Consider the following 23,154-nt stretch of genomic DNA (forward strand, 5'->3'; position numbering starts at 1 on the left):
TTTCAATAGTTCATTCTTTTAAGCTGATGTCATTGTGTCTTCATATACCCCAGCATTTAGTAACTGGACATTCCTTCTATTTTCTCCAGCAGGTACATTGGACTGCGTGGTTGTGGAAATCTTCTCTCACATTCATGGTGTTTATTAATAAAAGTGAGAGATCATGTGCACTATATCAAGCTACGAGACCCGCAGACCAAGTGTCACCTTGTTCCTTTTGGTATGTACTTGTCTCTTTGTTATAATTTCAATAGTTCATTCTTTTAAGCTGATGTCATTGTGTCTTCTGATACCCCAGCATTTCGTAACTGGACATTCCTTCTGTTTTCCCCAGCAGGTACATTGGACTGCGTGGTTGTGGAAATCTTCTCTCACATTCATGGTGTTTATTAATAAAAGTGAGAGATCATGTGCACTATATCAAGCTACGAGACCCGCAGACCAAGTTTCACCTTGTTTCTTTTGGTATGTACTTGTCTCTTTGTTATAATTTCAATAGTTCATTCTTTTAAGCTGATGTCATTGTGTCTTCTGATACCCCAGCATTTCATAACTGGACATTCCTTCTGTTTTCCCAGCAGGTACTTTGGACTGCGTGGTTGTGGAAATCTTCTCTCACATTCATTGTGTTTATTAATAAAAGTGAGAGATCATGTGCACTATATCAAGCTACGAGACCCGCAGACCAAGTTTCACCTTGTCCCTTTTGGTATGTACTTGTCTCTTTGCTTTAATTTCAATAGTTCATTCTTTTAAGCTGATGTCATTGTGTCTTCTGATACCCCAGCATTTCGTAACTGGACATTCCTTCTGTTTTCCCCAGCAGGTACATTGGACTGCGTGGTTGTGGAAATCTTCTCTCACATTCATGGTGTTTATTAATAAAAGTGAGAAATCATGTGCACTATATCAAGCTACGAGACCCGCAGACCAAGTTTCACCTTGTTCCTTTTGGTATGTACTTGTCTCTTTGTTATAATTTCAATAGTTCATTCTTTTAAGCTGATGTCATTGTGTCTTCTGATACCCCAGCATTTCGTAACTGGACATTCCTTCTGTTTTCCCCAGCAGGTACATTGGACTGCGTGGTTGTGGAAATCTTCTCTCACATTCATGGTGTTTATTAATAAAAGTGAGAGATCATGTGCACTATATCAAGCTACGCGACCCGCAGACCAAGTTTCACCTTGTTCCTTTTGGTATGTACTTGTCTCTTTGTTATAATTTCAATAGTTCATTCTTTTAAGCTGATGTCATTGTGTCTTCTGATACCCCAGCATTTCGTAACTGGACATTCCTTCTGTTTTCCCCAGCAGGTACATTGGACTGCGTGGTTGTGGAAATCTTCTCTCACATTCATGGTGTTTATTAATAAAAGTGAGAGATCATGTGCACTATATCAAGCTACGAGACCCGCAGACCAAGTTTCAGCTTGTTCCTTTTGATATGTACCTATGTCTTTGTTATAATTTCAATAGTTCATTCTTTTAAGCTGATGTCATTGTGTCTTCTGATACCCCAGCATTTCGTAACTGGACATTCCTTCTGTTTTCCCCAGCAGGTACATTGGACTGCGTGGTTGTGGAAATCTTCTCTCACATTCATGGTGTTTATTAATAAAAGTGAGAGATCATGTGCACTATATCAAGCTACGAGACCCGCAGACAAAGTTTCACCTTGTTCCTTTTGGTATGTACTTGTCTCTTTGTTATAATTTCAATAGTTCATTCTTTTAAGCTGATGTCATTGTGTCTTCTGATACCCCAGCATTTCGTAACTGGACATTCCTTCTGTTTTCCCCAGCAGGTACATTGGACTGCGTGGTTGTGGAAATCTTCTCTCACATTCATGGTGTTTATTAATAAAAGTGAGGGATCATGTGCACTATATCAAGCTACGAGACCCGCAGACCAAGTTTCACCTTGTTCCTTTTGGTATGTACTTGTCTCTTTGTTATAATTTCAATAGTTCATTCTTTTAAGCTGATGTCATTGTGTCTTCTGATACCCCAGCATTTCGTAACTGGACATTCCTTCTGTTTTCCCCAGCAGGTACATTGGACTGCGTGGTTGTGGAAATCTTCTCTCACATTCATGGTGTTTATTAATAAAAGTGAGAGATCATGTGCACTATATCAAGCTACGAGACCCGCAGACCAAGTTTCACCTTGTTCCTTTTGGTATGTACTTGTCTCTTTGTTATAATTTCAATAGTTCATTCTTTTAAGCTGATGTCATTGTGTCTTCTGATACCCCAGCATTTCGTAACTGGACATTCCTTCTGTTTTCCCCAGCAGGTACATTGGACTGCGTGGTTGTGGAAATCTTCTCTCACATTCATGGTGTTTATTAATAAAAGTGAGAGATCATGTGCACTATATCAAGCTACGCGACCCGCAGACCAAGTTTCACCTTGTTCCTTTTGGTATGTACTTGTCTCTTTGTTATAATTTCAATAGTTCATTCTTTTAAGCTGATGTCATTGTGTCTTCATATACCCCAGCATTTAGTAACTGGACATTCCTTCTATTTTCTCCAGCAGGTACATTGGACTGCGTGGTTGTGGAAATCTTCTCTCACATTCATGGTGTTTATTAATAAAAGTGAGAGATCATGTGCACTATATCAAGCTACGAGACCCGCAGACCAAGTGTCACCTTGTTCCTTTTGGTATGTACTTGTCTCTTTGTTATAATTTCAATAGTTCATTCTTTTAAGCTGATGTCATTGTGTCTTCTGATACCCCAGCATTTCGTAACTGGACATTCCTTCTGTTTTCCCCAGCAGGTACATTGGACTGCGTGGTTGTGGAAATCTTCTCTCACATTCATGGTGTTTATTAATAAAAGTGAGAGATCATGTGCACTATATCAAGCTACGAGACCCGCAGACCAAGTTTCACCTTGTTTCTTTTGGTATGTACTTGTCTCTTTGTTATAATTTCAATAGTTCATTCTTTTAAGCTGATGTCATTGTGTCTTCTGATACCCCAGCATTTCATAACTGGACATTCCTTCTGTTTTCCCCAGCAGGTACATTGGACTGCGTGGTTGTGGAAATCTTCTCTCACATTCATGGTGTTTATTAATATAAGTGAGATATCATGTGCACTATATCAAGCTACGAGACCCGCAGACCAAGTTTCACCTTGTCCCTTTTGGTATTTACTTGTCTCTTTGCTTTAATTTCAATAGTTCATTCTTTTAAGCTGATGTCATTGTGTCTTCTGATACCCCAGCATTTCGTAACTGGACATTCCTTCTGTTTTCCCCAGCAGGTACATTGGACTGCGTGGTTGTGGAAATCTTCTCTCACATTCATGGTGTTTATTAATAAAAGTGAGAAATCATGTGCACTATATCAAGCTACGAGACCCGCAGACCAAGTTTCACCTTGTTCCTTTTGGTATGTACTTGTCTCTCTGTTATAATTTCAATAGTTCATTCTTTTAAGCTGATGTCATTGTGTCTTCTGATACCCCAGCATTTCGTAACTGGACATTCCTTCTGTTTTCCCCAGCAGGTACATTGGACTGCGTGGTTGTGGAAATCTTCTCTCACATTCATGGTGTTTATTAATAAAAGTGGGAGACCATGTGCACTATATCAAGCTACGCGACCCGCAGACCAAGTTTCACCTTGTTCCTTTTGGTATGTACTTGTCTCTTTGTTATAATTTCAATAGTTCATTCTTTTAAGCTGATGTCATTGTGTCTTCTGATACCCCAGCATTTCGTAACTGGACATTCCTTCTGTTTTCCCCAGCAGGTACATTGGACTGCGTGGTTGTGGAAATCTTCTCTCACATTCATGGTGTTTATTAATAAAAGTGAGAGATCATGTGCACTATATCAAGCTACGAGACCCGCAGACCAGGTTTCAGCTTGTTCCTTTTGATATGTACCTGTCTCTTTGTTATAATTTCAATAGTTCATTCTTTTAAGCTGATGTCATTGTGTCTTCTGATACCCCAGCATTTCGTAACTGGACATTCCTTCTGTTTTCCCCAGCAGGTACATTGGACTGCGTGGTTGTGGAAATCTTCTCTCACATTCATGGTGTTTATTAATATAAGTGAGTGATCATGTGCACTATATCAAGCTACGAAACCCGCAGACCAAGTTTCACCTTGTCCCTTTTGGTATGTACTTGTCTTTTTGTTACAATTTCAATAGTTCATTCTTTTAAGCTGATGTCATTGTGTCTTCTGATACCCCAGCATTTCGTAACTGGACATTCTCTTCTGTTTTCCCCAGCAGGTACATTGGACTGCGTGGTTGTGGAAATCTTCTCTCACATTCATGGTGTTTATTAATAAAAGTGAGAGATCATGTGCACTATATCAAGCTACGAGATCGCAGACCAAGTTTCACCTTGTTCCTTTTGGTATGTACTTGTCTCTTTGTTATAATTTCAATAGTTCATTCTTTTAAGCTGATGTCATTGTGTCTTCTGATACCCCAGCATTTCGTAACTGGACATTCCTTCTGTTTTCCCCAGCAGGTACATTGGACTGCGTGGTTGTGGAAATCTTCTCTCACATTCATGGTGTTTATTAATAAAAGTGAGAGATCATGTGCACTATATCAAGCTATGCGACCCGCAGACCAAGTTTCACCTTGTTCCTTTTGGTATGTACTTGTCTCTTTGTTATAATTTCAATAGTTCATTCTTTTAAGTTGATGTCATTGTGTCTTATGATACCCCAGCATTTCGTAACTGGACATTCCTTCTGTTTTCCCCAGCGGGTACATTGGACTGCGTGGTTGTGGAAATCTTCTCTCACATTCATGGTGTTTATTAATAAAAGTGAGAGATCATGTGCACTATATCAAGCTACGAGACCCGCAGACCAAGTTTCAGCTTGTTCCTTTTGGTATGTACCTGTCTCTTTGTTATAATTTCAATAGTTCATTCTTTTAAGCTGATGTCATTGTGTCTTCTGATACCCCAGCATTTCGTAACTGGACATTCCTCCTGTTTCCCCCAGCAGGTACATTGGACTGCGTGGTTGTGGAAATCTTCTCTCACATTCATGGTGTTTATTAATAAAAGTGAGAGATCATGTGCACTATATCAAGCTACGAAACCCGCAGACCAAGTTTCACCTTGTCCCTTTTGGTATGTACTTGTCTCTTTGTTATAATTTCAATAGTTCATTCTTTTAAGCTGATGTCATTGTGTCTTCTGATACCCCAGCATTTCGTAACTGGACATTCCTTCTGTTTTCCCCAGCAGGTACATTGGACTGCGTGGTTGTGGAAATCTTCTCTCACATTCATGGTGTTTATTAATAAAAGTGAGAGATCATGTGCACTATATCAAGCTACGAGACCCGTAGACCAAGATTCACCTTGTTCCTTTTGGTATGTACTTGTCTCTTTGTTATAATTTCAATAGTTCATTCTTTTAAGCTGATGTCATTGTGTCTTCTGATACCCCAGCATTTCGTAACTGGACATTCCTTCTGTTTTCCCCAGCAGGTACATTGGACTGCGTGGTTGTGGAAATCTTCTCTCACATTCATGGTGTTTATTAATAAAAGTGAGAGATCATGTGCACTATATCAAGCTACGAGACCCGCAGACCAAGTTTCAGCTTGTTCTTTTTGGTATGTACTTGTCTCTTTGTTATAATTTCAATAGTTCATTCTTTTAAGCTGATGTCATTGTGTCTTCTGATACCCCAGCATTTCGTAACTGGACATTCCTTCTGTTTTCCCCAGCAGGTACATTGGACTGCGTGGTTGTGGAAATCTTCTCTCACATTCATGGTGTTTATTAATAAAAGTGAGAGACCATGTGCACTATATCAAGCTACGAGACCCGCAGACCAAGTTTCACCTTGTTCCTTTTGGTATGTACTTGTCTCTTTGTTATAATTTCAATAGTTCATTCTTTTAAGCTGATGTCATTGTGTCTTCTGATACCCCAGCATTTCGTAACTGGACATTCCTTCTGTTTTCCCCAGCAGGTACATTGGACTGCGTGGTTGTGGAAATCTTCTCTCACATTCATGGTGTTTATTAATAAAAGTGAGAGATCATGTGCACTATATCAAGCTACGAGACCCGCAGACCAAGTTTCACCTTGTTCCTTTTGGTATGTACTTGTCTCTTTGTTATAATTTCAATAGTTCATTCTTTTAAGCTGATGTCATTGTGTCTTCTGATACCCCAGCATTTCGTAACTGGACATTCCTTCTGTTTTCCCCAGCAGGTACATTGGACTGCGTGGTTGTGGAAATCTTCTCTCACATTCATGGTGTTTATTAATAAAAGTGAGAGATCATGTGCACTATATCAAGCTACGAGACCCGCAGACCAAGTTTCACCTTGTTCCTTTTGGTATGTACTTGTCTCTTTGTTATAATTTCAATAGTTCATTCTTTTAAGCTGATGTCATTGTGTCTTCTGATACCCCAACATTTCGTAACTGGACATTCCTTCTGTTTTCCCCAGCAGGTACATTGGACTGCGTGGTTGTGGAAATCTTCTCTCACATTCATGGTGTTTATTAATAAAAGTGAGAGATCATGTGCACTATATCAAGCTACGCGACCCGCAGACCAAGTTTCACCTTGTTCCTTTTGGTATGTACTTGTCTCTTTGTTATAATTTCAATAGTTCATTCTTTTAAGCTGATGTCATTGTGTCTTCATATACCCCAGCATTTAGTAACTGGACATTCCTTCTATTTTCCCCAGCAGGTACATTGGACTGCGTGGTTGTGGAAATCTTCTCTCACATTCATGGTGTTTATTAATAAAAGTGAGAGATCATGTGCACTATATCAAGCTACGAGACCCGCAGACCAAGTTTCACCTTGTTCCTTTTGGTATGTACTTGTCTCTTTGTTATAATTTCAATAGTTCATTCTTTTAAGCTGATGTCATTGTGTCTTCTGATACCCCAGCATTTCGTAACTTTCTATTCTCCCCAGCAGGTACATTGGACTGCGTGGTTGTGGAAATCTTCTCTCACATTCATGGTGTTTATTAATAAAAGTGAGAGATCATGTGCACTATATGAAGCTACGAGACCCACAGACCAAGTTTCACCTTCTTCCTTTTGGTATGTACTTGTCTCTTTGTTATAATTTCAATAGTTCATTCTTTTAAGCTGATGTCATTGTTTCTTCTGATACCCCAGCATTTCGTAACTGGACATTCCTTCTGTTTTCCCCAGCAGGTACATTGGACTGCGTGGTTGTGGAAATCTTCTCTCACATTCATGGTGTTTATTGATAAAAGTGAGAGATCATGTGCACTATATCAAGCTACGAGACCCGCAGACCAAGTTTCACCTTGTCCCTTTTGGTATGTACTTGTCTCTTTGTTATAATTTCAATAGTTCATTCTTTTAAGCTGATGTCATTGTGTCTTCTGATACCCCAGCATTTCGTAACTGGACATTCCTTCTGTTTTTCCCAGCAGGTACATTGGACTGCGTGGTTGTGGAAATCTTCTCTCACATTCATGGTGTTTATTAATAAAAGTGAGAGATCATGTGCACTATATCAAGCTACGAGACCCGCAGACCAAGTTTCACCTTGTTCCTTTTGGTATGTACTTGTCTCTTTGTTATAATTTCAATAGTTCATTCTTTTAAGCTGATGTCATTGTGTCTTCTGATACCCCAGCATTTCGTAACTGGACATTCCTTCTGTTTTCCCCAGCAGGTACATTGGACTGCGTGGTTGTGGAAATCTTCTCTCACATTCATGGTGTTTATTAATAAAAGTGAGAGATCATGTGCACTATATCAAGCTACGAGACCCGCAGACAAAGTTTCACCTTGTTCCTTTTGGTATGTACTTGTCTCTTTGTTATAATTTCAATAGTTCATTCTTTTAAGCTGATGTCATTGTGTCTTCTGATACCCCAGCATTTCGTAACTGGACATTCCTTCTGTTTTCCCCAGCAGGTACATTGGACTGCGTGGTTGTGGAAATCTTCTCTCACATTCATGGTGTTTATTAATAAAAGTGAGAGATCATGTGCACTATATCAAGCTACGAGACCCGCAGACCAAGTTTCAGCTTGTTCCTTTTGGTATGTACCTGTCTCTTTGTTATAATTTCAATAGTTCATTCTTTTAAGCTGATGTCATTGTGTCTTCTGATACCCCAGCATTTCGTAACTGGACATTCCTTCTGTTTCCCCCAGCAGGTACATTGGACTGCGTGGTTGTGGAAATCTTCTCTCACATTCATGGTGTTTATTAATAAAAGTGAGAGATCATGTGCACTATATCAAGCTACGAAACCCGCAGACCAAGTTTCACCTTGTCCCTTTTGGTATGTACTTGTCTCTTTGTTATAATTTCAATAGTTCATTCTTTTAAGCTGATGTCATTGTGTCTTCTGATACCCCAGCATTTCGTAACTGGACATTCCTTCTGTTTTCCCCAGCAGGTACATTGGACTGCGTGGTTGTGGAAATCTTCTCTCACATTCATGGTGTTTATTAATAAAAGTGAGAGATCATGTGCACTATATCAAGCTACGAGACCCGCAGACCAAGTTTCACCTTGTTCCTTTTGGTATGTACTTGTCTCTTTGTTATAATTTCAATAGTTCATTCTTTTAAGCTGATGTCATTGTGTCTTCTGATACCCCAGCATTTCGTAACTGGACATTCCTTCTGTTTTCCCCAGCAGGTACATTGGACTGCGTGGTTGTGGAAATCTTCTCTCACATTCATGGTGTTTATTAATAAAAGTGAGAGATCATGTGCACTATATCAAGCTACGAGACCCGCAGACCAAGTTTCAGCTTGTTCTTTTTGGTATGTACTTGTCTCTTTGTTATAATTTCAATAGTTCATTCTTTTAAGCTGATGTCATTGTGTCTTCTGATACCCCAGCATTTCGTAACTGGACATTCCTTCTGTTTTCCCCAGCAGGTACATTGGACTGCGTGGTTGTGGAAATCTTCTCTCACATTCATGGTGTTTATTAATAAAAGTGAGAGATCATGTGCACTATATCAAGCTACGAGACCCGCAGACAAAGTTTCACCTTGTTCCTTTTGGTATGTACTTGTCTCTTTGTTATAATTTCAATAGTTCATTCTTTTAAGCTGATGTCATTGTGTCTTCTGATACCCCAGCATTTCGTAACTGGACATTCCTTCTGTTTTCCCCAGCAGGTACATTGGACTGCGTGGTTGTGGAAATCTTCTCTCACATTCATGGTGTTTATTAATAAAAGTGAGAGATCATGTGCACTATATCAAGCTACGAGACCCGCAGACCAAGTTTCACCTTGTTCCTTTTGGTATGTACTTGTCTCTTTGTTATAATTTCAATAGTTCATTCTTTTAAGCTGATGTCATTGTGTCTTCTGATACCCCAGCATTTCGTAACTGGACATTCCTTCTGTTTTCCCCAGCAGGTACATTGGACTGCGTGGTTGTGGAAATCTTCTCTCACATTCATGGTGTTTATTAATAAAAGTGAGAGATCATGTGCACTATATGAAGCTACGAGACCCACAGACCAAGTTTCACCTTCTTCCTTTTGGTATGTACTTGTCTCTTTGTTATAATTTCAATAGTTCATTCTTTTAAGCTGATGTCATTGTTTCTTCTGATACCCCAGCATTTCGTAACTGGACATTCCTTCTGTTTTCCCCAGCAGGTACATTGGACTGCGTGGTTGTGGAAATCTTCTCTCACATTCATGGTGTTTATTGATAAAAGTGAGAGATCATGTGCACTATATCAAGCTACGAGACCCGCAGACCAAGTTTCACCTTGTCCCTTTTGGTATGTACTTGTCTCTTTGTTATAATTTCAATAGTTCATCCTTTTAACCTGATGTCATTGTGTCTTCTGATACCCCAGCATTTCGTAACTGGACATTCCTTCTGTTTTCCCCAGCAGGTACATTGGACTGCGTGGTTGTGCAAATCTTCTCTCACATTCATGGTGTTTATTAATAAAAGTGAGAGATCATGTGCACTATATCAAGCTACGAGACCCGCAGACCAAGTTTCACCTTGTTCCTTTTGGTATGTACTTGTCTCTTTGTTATAATTTCAATAGTTCATTCTTTTAAGCTGATGTCATTGTGTCTTCTGATACCCCAGCATTTCGTAACTGGACATTCCTTCTGTTTTTCCCAGCAGGTACATTGGACTGCGTGGTTGTGGAAATCTTCTCTCACATTCATGGTGTTTATTAATAAAAGTGAGAGATCATGTGCACTATATCAAGCTACGCGACCCGCAGACCAAGTTTCACCTTGTTCCTTTTGGTATGTACTTGTCTCTTTGTTATAATTTCAATAGTTCATTCTTTTAAGCTGATGTCATTGTGTCTTCTGATACCCCAGCATTTCGTAACTGGACATTCCTTCTGTTTTCCCCAGCAGGTACATTGGACTGCGTGGTTGTGGAAATCTTCTCTCACATTCATGGTGTTTATTAATAAAAGTGAGAGATCATGTGCACTATATCAAGCTACGAGACCCGCAGACAAAGTTTCACCTTGTTCCTTTTGGTATGTACTTGTCTCTTTGTTATAATTTCAATAGTTCATTCTTTTAAGCTGATGTCATTGTGTCTTCTGATACCCCAGCATTTCGTAACTGGACATTCCTTCTGTTTTCCCCAGCAGGTACATTGGACTGCGTGGTTGTGGAAATCTTCTCTCACATTCATGGTGTCTATTAATAAAAGTGAGAGATCATGTGCACTATATCAAGCTACGAGACCCGCAGACCAAGTTTCAGCTTGTTCCTTTTGGTATGTACCTGTCTCTTTGTTATAATTTCAATAGTTCATTCTTTTAAGCTGATGTCATTGTGTCTTCTGATACCCCAGCATTTCATAACTGGACATTCCTTCTGTTTCCCCCAGCAGGTACATTGGACTGCGTGGTTGTGGAAATCTTCTCTCACATTCATGGTGTTTATTAATAAAAGTGAGAGATCATGTGCACTATATCAAGCTACGAAACCCGCAGACCAAGTTTCACCTTGTCCCTTTTGGTATGTACTTGTCTCTTTGTTATAATTTCAATAGTTCATTCTTTTAAGCTGATGTCATTGTGTCTTCTGATACCCCAGCATTTCGTAACTGGACATTCCTTCTGTTTTCCCCAGCAGGTACATTGGACTGCGTGGTTGTGGAAATCTTCTCTCACATTCATGGTGTTTATTAATAAAAGTGAGAGATCATGTGCACTATATCAAGCTACGAGACCCGCAGACCAAGTTTCACCTTGTTCCTTTTGGTATGTACTTGTCTCTTTGTTATAATTTCAATAGTTCATTCTTTTAAGCTGATGTCATTGTGTCTTCTGATACCCCAGCATTTCGTAACTGGACATTCCTTCTGTTTTCCCCAGCAGGTACATTGGACTGCGTGGTTGTGGAAATCTTCTCTCACATTCATGGTGTTTATTAATAAAAGTGAGAGATCATGTGCACTATATCAAGCTACGAGACCCGCAGACCAAGTTTCAGCTTGTTCTTTTTGGTATGTACTTGTCTCTTTGTTATAATTTCAATAGTTCATTCTTTTAAGCTGATGTCATTGTGTCTTCTGATACCCCAGCATTTCGTAACTGGACATTCCTTCTGTTTTCCCCAGCAGGTACATTGGACTGCGTGGTTGTGGAAATCTTCTCTCACATTCATGGTGTTTATTAATAAAAGTGAGAGATCATGTGCACTATATCAAGCTACGAGACCCGCAGACAAAGTTTCACCTTGTTCCTTTTGGTATGTACTTGTCTCTTTGTTATAATTTTAATAGTTCATTCTTTTAAGCTGATGTCATTGTGTCTTCTGATACCCCAGCATTTCGTAACTGGACATTCCTTCTGTTTTCCCCAGCAGGTACATTGGACTGCGTGGTTGTGGAAATCTTCTCTCACATTCATGGTGTTTATTAATAAAAGTGAGAGATCATGTGCACTATATCAAGCTACGAGACCCGCAGACCAAGTTTCACCTTGTTCCTTTTGGTATGTACTTGTCTCTTTGTTATAATTTCAATGGTTCATTCTTTTAAGCTGATGTCATTGTGTCTTCTGATACCCCAGCATTTCGTAACTGGAGATTCCTTCTGTTTTCCCCAGCAGGTACATTGGACTGCGTGGTTGTGGAAATCTTCTCTCACATTCATGGTGTTTATTAATAAAAGTGAGAGATCATGTGCACTATATCAAGCTACGAGACCCGCAGACCAAGTTTCACCTTGTTCCTTTTGGTATGTACTTGTCTCTTTGTTATAATTTCAATAGTTCATTCTTTTAAGCTGATGTCATTGTGTCTTCTGATACCCCAGCATTTCGTAACTGGACATTCCTTCTGTTTTCCCCAGCAGGTACATTGGACTGCGTGGTTGTGGAAATCTTCTCTCACATTCATGGTGTTTATTAATAAAAGTGAGAGATCATGTGCACTATATCAAGCTACGCGACCCGCAGACCAAGTTTCACCTTGTTCCTTTTGGTATGTACTTGTCTCTTTGTTATAATTTCAATAGTTCATTCTTTTAAGCTGATGTCATTGTGTCTTCATATACCCCAGCATTTAGTAACTGGACATTCCTTCTATTTTCCCCAGCAGGTACATTGGACTGCGTGGTTGTGGAAATCTTCTCTCACATTCATGGTGTTTATTAATAAAAGTGAGAGATCATGTGCACTATATCAAGCTACGAGACCCGCAGACCAAGTTTCACCTTGTTCCTTTTGGTATGTACTTGTCTCTTTGTTATAATTTCAATAGTTCATTCTTTTAAGCTGATGTCATTGTGTCTTCTGATACCCCAGCATTTCGTAACTGGACATTCCTTCTGTTTTCCCCAGCAGGTACATTGGACTGCGTGGTTGTGGAAATCTTCTCTCACATTCATGGTGTTTATTAATAAAAGTGAGAGATCATGTGCACTATATCAAGCTACGCGACCCGCAGACCAAGTTTCACCTTGTTCCTTTTGGTATGTACTTGTCTCTTTGTTATAATTTCAATAGTTCATTCTTTTAAGCTGATGTCATTGTGTCTTCATATACCCCAGCATTTAGTAACTGGACATTCCTTCTATTTTCCCCAGCAGGTACATTGGACTGCGTGGTTGTGGAAATCTTCTCTCACATTCATGGTGTTTATTAATAAAAGTGAGAGATCATGTGCACTATATCAAGCTACGAGACCCGCAGACCAAGTTTCAGCTTGTTCCTTTTGGTATGTACTTGTCTCTTTGTTATAATTTCAATAGTTCATTCTTTTAAGCTGATGTCATTGTGTCTTCTGATACCCCAGCATTTCGTAACTTTCTATTTTCCCCAGCAGGTACATTGGACTGCGTGGTTGTGGAAATCTTCTCTCACATTCATGGTGTTTATTAATAAAAGTGAGAGATCATGTGCACTATATGAAGCTACGAGACCCACAGACCAAGTTTCACCTTCTTCCTTTTGGTATGTACTTGTCTCTTTGTTATAATTTCAATAGTTCATTCTTTTAAGCTGATGTCATTGTTTCTTCTGATACCCCAGCATTTCGTAACTGGACATTCCTTCTGTTTTCCCCAGCAGGTACATTGGACTGCGTGGTTGTGGAAATCTTCTCTCACATTCATAGTGTTTATTGATAAAAGTGAGAGATCATGTGCACTATATCAAGCTACGAGACCCGCAGACCAAGTTTCACCTTGTCCCTTTTGGTATGTACTTGTCTCTTTGTTATAATTTCAATAGTTCATTCTTTTAACCTGATGTCATTGTGTCTTCTGATACCCCAGCATTTCGTAACTGGACATTCCTTCTGTTTTCCCCAGCAGGTACATTGGACTGCGTGGTTGTGGAAATCTTCTCTCACATTCATGGTGTTTATTAATAAAAGTGAGAGATCATGTGCACTATATCAAGCTACGAGACCCGCAGACCAAGTTTCACCTTGTTCCTTTTGGTATGTACTTGTCTCTTTGTTATAATTTCAATAGTTCATTCTTTTAAGCTGATGTCATTGTGTCTTCTGATACCCCAGCATTTCGTAACTGGACATTCCTTCTGTTTTTCCCAGCAGGTACATTGGACTGCGTGGTTGTGGAAATCTTCTCTCACATTCATGGTGTTTATTAATAAAAGTGAGAGATCATGTGCACTATATCAAGCTACGAGACCCGCAGACCAAGTTTCACCTTGTTCCTTTTCGTATGTACTTGTCTCTTTGTTATAATTTCAATAGTTCATTCTTTTAAGCTTATGTCATTGTGTCTTCTGATACCCCAGCATTTCGTAACTGGACATTCCTTCTGTTTTCCCCAGCAGGTACATTGGACTGCGTGGTTGTGGAAATCTTCTCTCACATTCATGGTGTTTATTAATAAAAGTGAGAGATCATGTGCACTATATCAAGCTACGAGACCCGCAGACAAAGTTTCACCTTGTTCCTTTTGGTATGTACTTGTCTCTTTGTTATAATTTCAATAGTTCATTCTTTTAAGCTGATGTCATTGTGTCTTCTGATACCCCAGCATTTCGTAACTGGACATTCCTTCTGTTTTCCCCAGCAGGTACATTGGACTGCGTGGTTGTGGAAATCTTCTCTCACATTCATGGTGTTTATTAATAAAAGTGAGAGATCATGTGCACTATATCAAGCTACGAGACCCGCAGACCAAGTTTCACCTTGTTCCTTTTGGTATGTACTTGTCTCTTTGTTATAATTTCAATAGTTCATTCTTTTAAGCTGATGTCATTGTGTCTTCTGATACCCCAGCATTTCGTAACTGGACATTCCTTCTGTTTTCCCCAGCAGGTACATTGGACTGCGTGGTTGTGGAAATCTTCTCTCACATTCATGGTGTTTATTAATAAAAGTGAGAGATCATGTGCACTATATCAAGCTACGAGACCCGCAGACCAAGTTTCAGCTTGTTCCTTTTGGTATGTACCTGTCTCTTTGTTATAATTTCAATAGTTCATTCTTTTAAGCTGATGTCATTGTGTCTTCTGATACCCCAGCATTTCGTAACTGGACATTCCTTCTGTTTCCCCCAGCAGGTACATTGGACTGCGTGGTTGTGGAAATCTTCTCTCACATTCATGGTGTTTATTAATAAAAGTGAGAGATCATGTGCACTATATCAAGCTACGAAACCCGCAGACCAAGTTTCACCTTGTCCCTTTTGGTATGTACTTGTCTCTTTGTTATAATTTCAATAGTTCATTCTTTTAAGCTGATGTCATTGTGTCTTCTGATACCCCAGCATTTCGTAACTGGACATTCCTTCTGTTTTCCCCAGCAGGTACATTGGACTGCGTGGTTGTGGAAATCTTCTCTCACATTCATGGTGTTTATTAATAAAAGTGAGAGATCATGTGCACTATATCAAGCTACGAGACCCGCAGACCAAGTTTCACCTTGTTCCTTTTGGTATGTACTTGTCTCTTTGTTATAATTTCAATAGTTCATTCTTTTAAGCTGATGTCATTGTGTCTTCTGATACCCCAGCATTTCGTAACTGGACATTCCTTCTGTTTTCCCCAGCAGGTACATTGGACTGCGTGGTTGTGGAAATCTTCTCTCACATTCATGGTGTTTATTAATAAAAGTGAGAGATCATGTGCACTATATCAAGCTACGAGACCCGCAGACCAAGTTTCAGCTTGTTCTTTTTGGTATGTACTTGTCTCTTTGTTATAATTTCAATAGTTCATTCTTTTAAGCTGATGTCATTGTGTCTTCTGATACCCCAGCATTTCGTAACTGGACATTCCTTCTGTTTTCCCCAGCAGGTACATTGGACTGCGTGGTTGTGGAAATCTTCTCTCACATTCATGGTGTTTATTAATAAAAGTGAGAGATCATGTGCACTATATCAAGCTACGAGACCCGCAGACAAAGTTTCACCTTGTTCCTTTTGGTATGTACTTGTCTCTTTGTTATAATTTTAATAGTTCATTCTTTTAAGCTGATGTCATTGTGTCTTCTGATACCCCAGCATTTCGTAACTGGACATTCCTTCTGTTTTCCCCAGCAGGTACATTGGACTGCGTGGTTGTGGAAATCTTCTCTCACATTCATGGTGTTTATTAATAAAAGTGAGAGATCATGTGCACTATATCAAGCTACGAGACCCGCAGACCAAGTTTCACCTTGTTCCTTTTGGTATGTACTTGTCTCTTTGTTATAATTTCAATAGTTCATTCTTTTAAGCTGATGTCATTGTGTCTTCTGATACCCCAGCATTTCGTAACTGGACATTCCTTCTGTTTTCCCCAGCAGGTACATTGGACTGCGTGGTTGTGGAAATCTTCTCTCACATTCATGGTGTTTATTAATAAAAGTGAGAGATCATGTGCACTATATCAAGCTACGAGACCCGCAGACCAAGTTTCACCTTGTTCCTTTTGGTATGTACTTGTCTCTTTGTTATAATTTCAATAGTTCATTCTTTTAAGCTGATGTCATTGTGTCTTCTGATACCCCAGCATTTCGTAACTGGACATTCCTTCTGTTTTCCCCAGCAGGTACATTGGACTGCGTGGTTGTGGAAATCTTCTCTCACATTCATGGTGTTTATTAATAAAAGTGAGAGATCATGTGCACTATATCAAGCTACGCGACCCGCAGACCAAGTTTCACCTTGTTCCTTTTGGTATGTACTTGTCTCTTTGTTATAATTTCAATAGTTCATTCTTTTAAGCTGATGTCATTGTGTCTTCATATACCCCAGCATTTAGTAACTGGACATTCCTTCTATTTTCCCCAGCAGGTACATTGGACTGCGTGGTTGTGGAAATCTTCTCTCACATTCATGGTGTTTATTAATAAAAGTGAGAGATCATGTGCACTATATCAAGCTACGAGACCCGCAGACCAAGTTTCACCTTGTTCCTTTTGGTATGTACTTGTCTCTTTGTTATAATTTCAATAGTTCATTCTTTTAAGCTGATGTCATTGTGTCTTCTGATACCCCAGCATTTCGTAACTTTCTATTTTCCCCAGCAGGTACATTGGACTGCGTGGTTGTGGAAATCTTCTCTCACATTCATGGTGTTTATTAATAAAAGTGAGAGATCATGTGCACTATATGAAGCTACGAGACCCACAGACCAAGTTTCACCTTCTTCCTTTTGGTATGTACTTGTCTCTTTGTTATAATTTCAATAGTTCATTCTTTTAAGCTGATGTCATTGTTTCTTCTGATACCCCAGCATTTCGTAACTGGACATTCCTTCTGTTTTCCCCAGCAGGTACATTGGACTGCGTGGTTGTGGAAATCTTCTCTCACATTCATAGTGTTTATTGATAAAAGTGAGAGATCATGTGCACTATATCAAGCTACGAGACCCGCAGACCAAGTTTCACCTTGTCCCTTTTGGTATGTACTTGTCTCTTTGTTATAATTTCAATAGTTCATTCTTTTAACCTGATATCATTGTGTCTTCTGATACCCCAGCATTTCGTAACTGGACATTCCTTCTGTTTTCCCCAGCAGGTACATTGGACTGCGTGGTTGTGGAAATCTTCTCTCACATTCATGGTGTTTATTAATAAAAGTGAGAGATCATGTGCACTATATCAAGCTACGAGACCCGCAGACCAAGTTTCACCTTGTTCCTTTTGGTATGTACTTGTCTCTTTGTTATAATTTCAATAGTTCATTCTTTTAAGCTTATGTCATTGTGTCTTCTGATACCCCAGCATTTCGTAACTGGACATTCCTTCTGTTTTCCCCAGCAGGTACATTGGACTGCGTGGTTGTGGAAATCTTCTCTCACATTCATGGTGTTTATTAATAAAAGTGAGAGATCATGTGCACTATATCAAGCTACGAGACCCGCAGACAAAGTTTCACCTTGTTCCTTTTGGTATGTACGTGTCTCTTTGTTATAATTTCAATAGTTCATTCTTTTAAGCTGATGTCATTGTGTCTTCTGATACCCCAGCATTTCGTAACTGGACATTCCTTCTGTTTTCCCCAGCAGGTACATTGGACTGCGTGGTTGTGGAAATCTTCTCTCACATTCATGGTGTTTATTAATAAAAGTGAGAGATCATGTGCACTATATCAAGCTACGAGACCCGCAGACCAAGTTTCACCTTGTTCCTTTTGGTATGTACTTGTCTCTTTGTTATAATTTCAATAGTTCATTCTTTTAAGCTGATGTCATTGTGTCTTCTGATACCCCAGCATTTCGTAACTGGACATTCCTTCTGTTTTCCCCAGCAGGTACATTGGACTGCGTGGTTGTGGAAATCTTCTCTCACATTCATGGTGTTTATTAATAAAAGTGAGAGATCATGTGCACTATATCAAGGTACGAGGTCCGCAGACCAAGTTTCACCTTGTTCCTTTTGGTATGTACTTGTCTCTTTGTTATAATTTCAATAGTTCATTCTTTTAAGCTGATGTCATTGTGTTTTCTGATACCCCAGCATTTCTTAACTGGACATTCCTTCTGTTTTCCCCAGCAGGTACATTGGACTGCGTGGTTGTGGAAATCTTCTCTCACATTCATGGTGTTTATTAATAAAAGTGAGAGATCATGTGCACTATATCAAGCTACGAGACCCGCAGACAAAGTTTCAGCTTGTTCCTTTTGGTATGTACTTGTCTCTTTGTTATAATTTCAATAGTTCATTCTTTTAAGCTGATGTCATTGTGTCTTCTGATACCCCAGCATTTCGTAACTGGACATTCCTTCTGTTTTCCCCAGCAGGTACATTGGACTGTGTGGTTGTGGAAATCTTCTCTCACATTCATGGTGTTTATTAATAAAAGTGAGAGATCATGTGCACTATATCAAGCTACGAGACCCGCAGACCAAGTTTCACCTTGTTCCTTTTGGTATGTACTTGTCTCTTTGTTATAATTTCAATAGTTCATTCTTTTAAGCTGATGTCATTGTGTCTACTGCTACCCCAGCATTTCGTAACTGGACCTTCCTTCCGTTTTCCCCAGGAGGTACAATGGACTGCGTGGTTGTGGAAATCTTCTCTCACATTCATGGTGTTTATTAGTAAAAGTGAGAGATCATGTGCACTATATGAAGCTACGAGACCCGCAGACCAAGTTTCACCTTGTTCCTTTTGGTATGTACTTGTCTTTTTGTTATAATTTCAATAGTTCATTCTTTTAAGCTGATGTCATTGTGTCTTCTGATACCCCAGCATTACGTAACTGGACATTCCTTCTGTTTTCCCAGCAGTTACTTTGGACTGCGTGGTTGTGGAAATCTTCTCTCACATTCATGGTGTTTATTAATAAAAGTGAGAGATCATGTGCACTATATCAAGCTACGAGACCCGCAGACCAAGTTTCACCTTGTTCCTTTTGGTATGTACTTCTTGCCTTCTTATACTTTTAATATTTCATTCCTTTAAGCTGATGTCGTTGTGTCTTCTGCTACCCCAGCATTTCGTAACTGGACATTCCTTCTGTTTTCCCAAGCAGTTACATTGGACTGCGTGGTTGTGGAAATCTTCTCTCACATTCATGGTGTTTATTAATAAAAGTGAGAGATCATGTGCACTATATCAAGCTACGAGACCCGCAGACCAGGTTTCACCTTGTTCCTTTTGGTATGTACTTCTTGCCTTGTTATACTTTTAATATTTCATTTCTTTAAGCTGATGTCATTGTGTCTTCTGCTACCCCAGCATTTCGTAACTGGACTTTCCTTCCGTTATCCCCAGCAGGTACAATGGACTGCGTGGTTGTGGAAATCTTCTATCACATTCATGGTGTTTATTAATAAAAGTGAGAGATCATGTGCACTATATCAAGATACGAGACCCGCAGACCAAGTTTCACCTTGTTCCTTTTGGTATGTACTTCTAGCCTTGTTATACTTTTAATATTTCATTCCTTTAAGCTGATGTCGTTGTGTCTTCTGCTACCCCAGCATTTCGTAACTGGACATTCCTTCTGTTTTCCCCAGCAGGTACATTGGACTGCGTGGTTGTGGAAATCTTCTCTCACATTCATGGTGTTTATTAATAAAAGTGAGAGATCATGTGCACTATATCAAGCTACGAGACCCGCAGACCAAGTTTCACCTTGTCCCTTTTGGTATGTACTTGTCTCTTTGTTATAATTTCAATAGTTCATTCTTTTAACCTGATGTCATTGTGTCTTCTGATACCCCAGCATTTCGTAACTGGACATTCCTTCTGTTTTCCCCAGCAGGTACATTGGACTGCGTGGTTGTGGAAATCTTCTCTCACATTCATGGTGTTTATTAATAAAAGTGAGAGATCATGTGCACTATATCAAGCTACGAGACCCGCAGACCAAGTTTCACCTTGTTCCTTTTGGTATGTACTTGTCTCTTTGTTATAATTTCAATAGTTCATTCTTTTAAGCTGATGTCATTGTGTCTTCTGATACCCCAGCATTTCGTAACTGGACATTCCTTCTGTTTTTCCCAGCAGGTACATTGGACTGCGTGGTTGTGGAAATCTTCTCTCACATTCATGGTGTTTATTAATAAAAGTGAGAGATCATGTGCACTACATCAAGCTACGAGACCCGCAGACCAAGTTTCACCTTGTTCCTTTTGGTATGTACTTGTCTCTTTGTTATAATTTCAATAGTTCATTCTTTTAAGCTTATGTCATTGTGTCTTCTGATACCCCAGCATTTCGTAACTGGACATTCCTTCTGTTTTCCCCAGCAGGTACATTGGACTGCGTGGTTGTGGAAATCTTCTCTCACATTCATGGTGTTTATTAATAAAAGTGAGAGATCATGTGCACTATATCAAGCTACGAGACCCGCAGACAAAGTTTCACCTTGTTCCTTTTGGTATGTACTTGTCTCTTTGTTATAATTTCAATAGTTCATTCTTTTAAGCTGATGTCATTGTGTCTTCTGATACCCCAGCATTTCGTAACTGGACATTCCTTCTGTTTTCCCCAGCAGGTACATTGGACTGCGTGGTTGTGGAAATCTTCTCTCACATTCATGGTGTTTATTAATAAAAGTGAGAGATCATGTGCACTATATCAAGCTACGAGACCCGCAGACCAAGTTTCACCTTGTTCCTTTTGGTATGTACTTGTCTCTTTGTTATAATTTCAATAGTTCATTCTTTTAAGCTGATGTCATTGTGTCTTCTGATACCCCAGCATTTCGTAACTGGACATTCCTTCTGTTTTCCCCAGCAGGTACATTGGACTGCGTGGTTGTGGAAATCTTCTCTCACATTCATGGTGTTTATTAATAAAAGTGAGAGATCATGTGCACTATATCAAGCTACGAGGTCCGCAGACCAAGTTTCACCTTGTTCCTTTTGGTATGTACTTGTCTCTTTGTTATAATTTCAATAGTTCATTCTTTTAAGCTGATGTCATTGTGTCTTCTGATACCCCAGCATTTCGTAACTGGACATTCCTTCTGTTTTCCCCAGCAGGTACATTGGACTGCGTGGTTGTGGAAATCTTCTCTCACATTCATGGTGTTTATTAATAAAAGTGAGAGATCATGTGCACTATATCAAGCTACGAGACCCGCAGACAAAGTTTCAGCTTGTTCCTTTTGGTATGTACTTGTCTCTTTGTTATAATTTCAATAGTTCATTCTTTTAAGCTGATGTCATTGTGTCTTCTGATACCCCAGCATTTCGTAACTGGACATTCCTTCTGTTTTCCCCAGCAGGTACATTGGACTGTGTGGTTGTGGAAATCTTCTCTCACATTCATGGTGTTTATTAATAAAAGTGAGAGATCATGTGCACTATATCAAGCTACGAGACCCGCAGACCAAGTTTCACCTTGTTCCTTTTGGTATGTACTTGTCTCTTTGTTATAATTTCAATAGTTCATTCTTTTAAGCTGATGTCATTGTGTCTACTGCTACCCCAGCATTTCGTAACTGGACCTTCCTTCCGTTTTCCCCAGGAGGTACAATGGACTGCGTGGTTGTGGAAATCTTCTCTCACATTCATGGTGTTTATTAGTAAAAGTGAGAGATCATGTGCACTATATGAAGCTACGAGACCCGCAGACCAAGTTTCACCTTGTTCCTTTTGGTATGTACTTGTCTTTTTGTTATAATTTCAATAGTTCATTCTTTTAAGCTGATGTCATTGTGTCTTCTGATACCCCAGCATTACGTAACTGGACATTCCTTCTGTTTTCCCAGCAGTTACTTTGGACTGCGTGGTTGTGGAAATCTTCTCTCACATTCATGGTGTTTATTAATAAAAGTGAGAGATCATGTGCACTATATCAAGCTACGAGACCCGCAGACCAAGTTTCACCTTGTTCCTTTTGGTATGTACTTCTTGCCTTCTTATACTTTTAATATTTCATTCCTTTAAGCTGATGTCGTTGTGTCTTCTGCTACCCCAGCATTTCGTAACTGGACATTCCTTCTGTTTTCCCAAGCAGTTACATTGGACTGCGTGGTTGTGGAAATCTTCTCTCACATTCATGGTGTTTATTAATAAAAGTGAGAGATCATGTGCACTATATCAAGCTACGAGACCCGCAGACCAAGTTTCACCTTGTTCCTTTTGGTATGTACTTCTTGCCTTGTTATACTTTTAATATTTCATTCCTTTAAGCTGATGTCATTGTGTCTTCTGCTACCCCAGCATTTCGTAACTGGACATTCCTTCCGTTATCCCCAGCAGGTACAATGGACTGCGTGGTTGTGGAAATCTTCTATCACATTCATGGTGTTTATTAATAAAAGTGAGAGATCATGTGCACTATATCAAGATACGAGACCCGCAGACCAAGTTTCACCTTGTTCCTTTTGGTATGTACTTCTAGCCTTGTTATACTTTTAATATTTCATTCCTTTAAGCTGATGTCGTTGTGTCTTCTGCTACCCCAGCATTTCGTAACTGGACATTCCTTCTGTTTTCCCCAGCAGGTACATTGGACTGCGTGGTTGTGGAAATCTTCTCTCACATTCATGGTGTTTATTAATAAAAGTGAGAGATCATGTGCACTATATCAAGCTACGAGACCCGCAGACCACGTTTCACCTTGTTCCTTTTGGTATGTACTTCTTGTTTTGTTATACTTTTAATATTTCATTCCTTTAAGCTGATATCGTTGTGTCTTCTGCTACCCCAGCATTTCGTAACTGGACATTCCTTCTGTTTTCCCCAGCAGGTACAATGGACTGCGTGGTTGTGGATATCTTCTGTCACATTCATGGTGTTTATTAATAAAAG

The sequence above is a fragment of the Schistocerca cancellata genome, chromosome 3, assembly GCF_023864275.1.
Source record: "Schistocerca cancellata isolate TAMUIC-IGC-003103 chromosome 3, iqSchCanc2.1, whole genome shotgun sequence".
NCBI classification, from domain to species: Eukaryota; Metazoa; Arthropoda; class Insecta; order Orthoptera; family Acrididae; genus Schistocerca; species Schistocerca cancellata.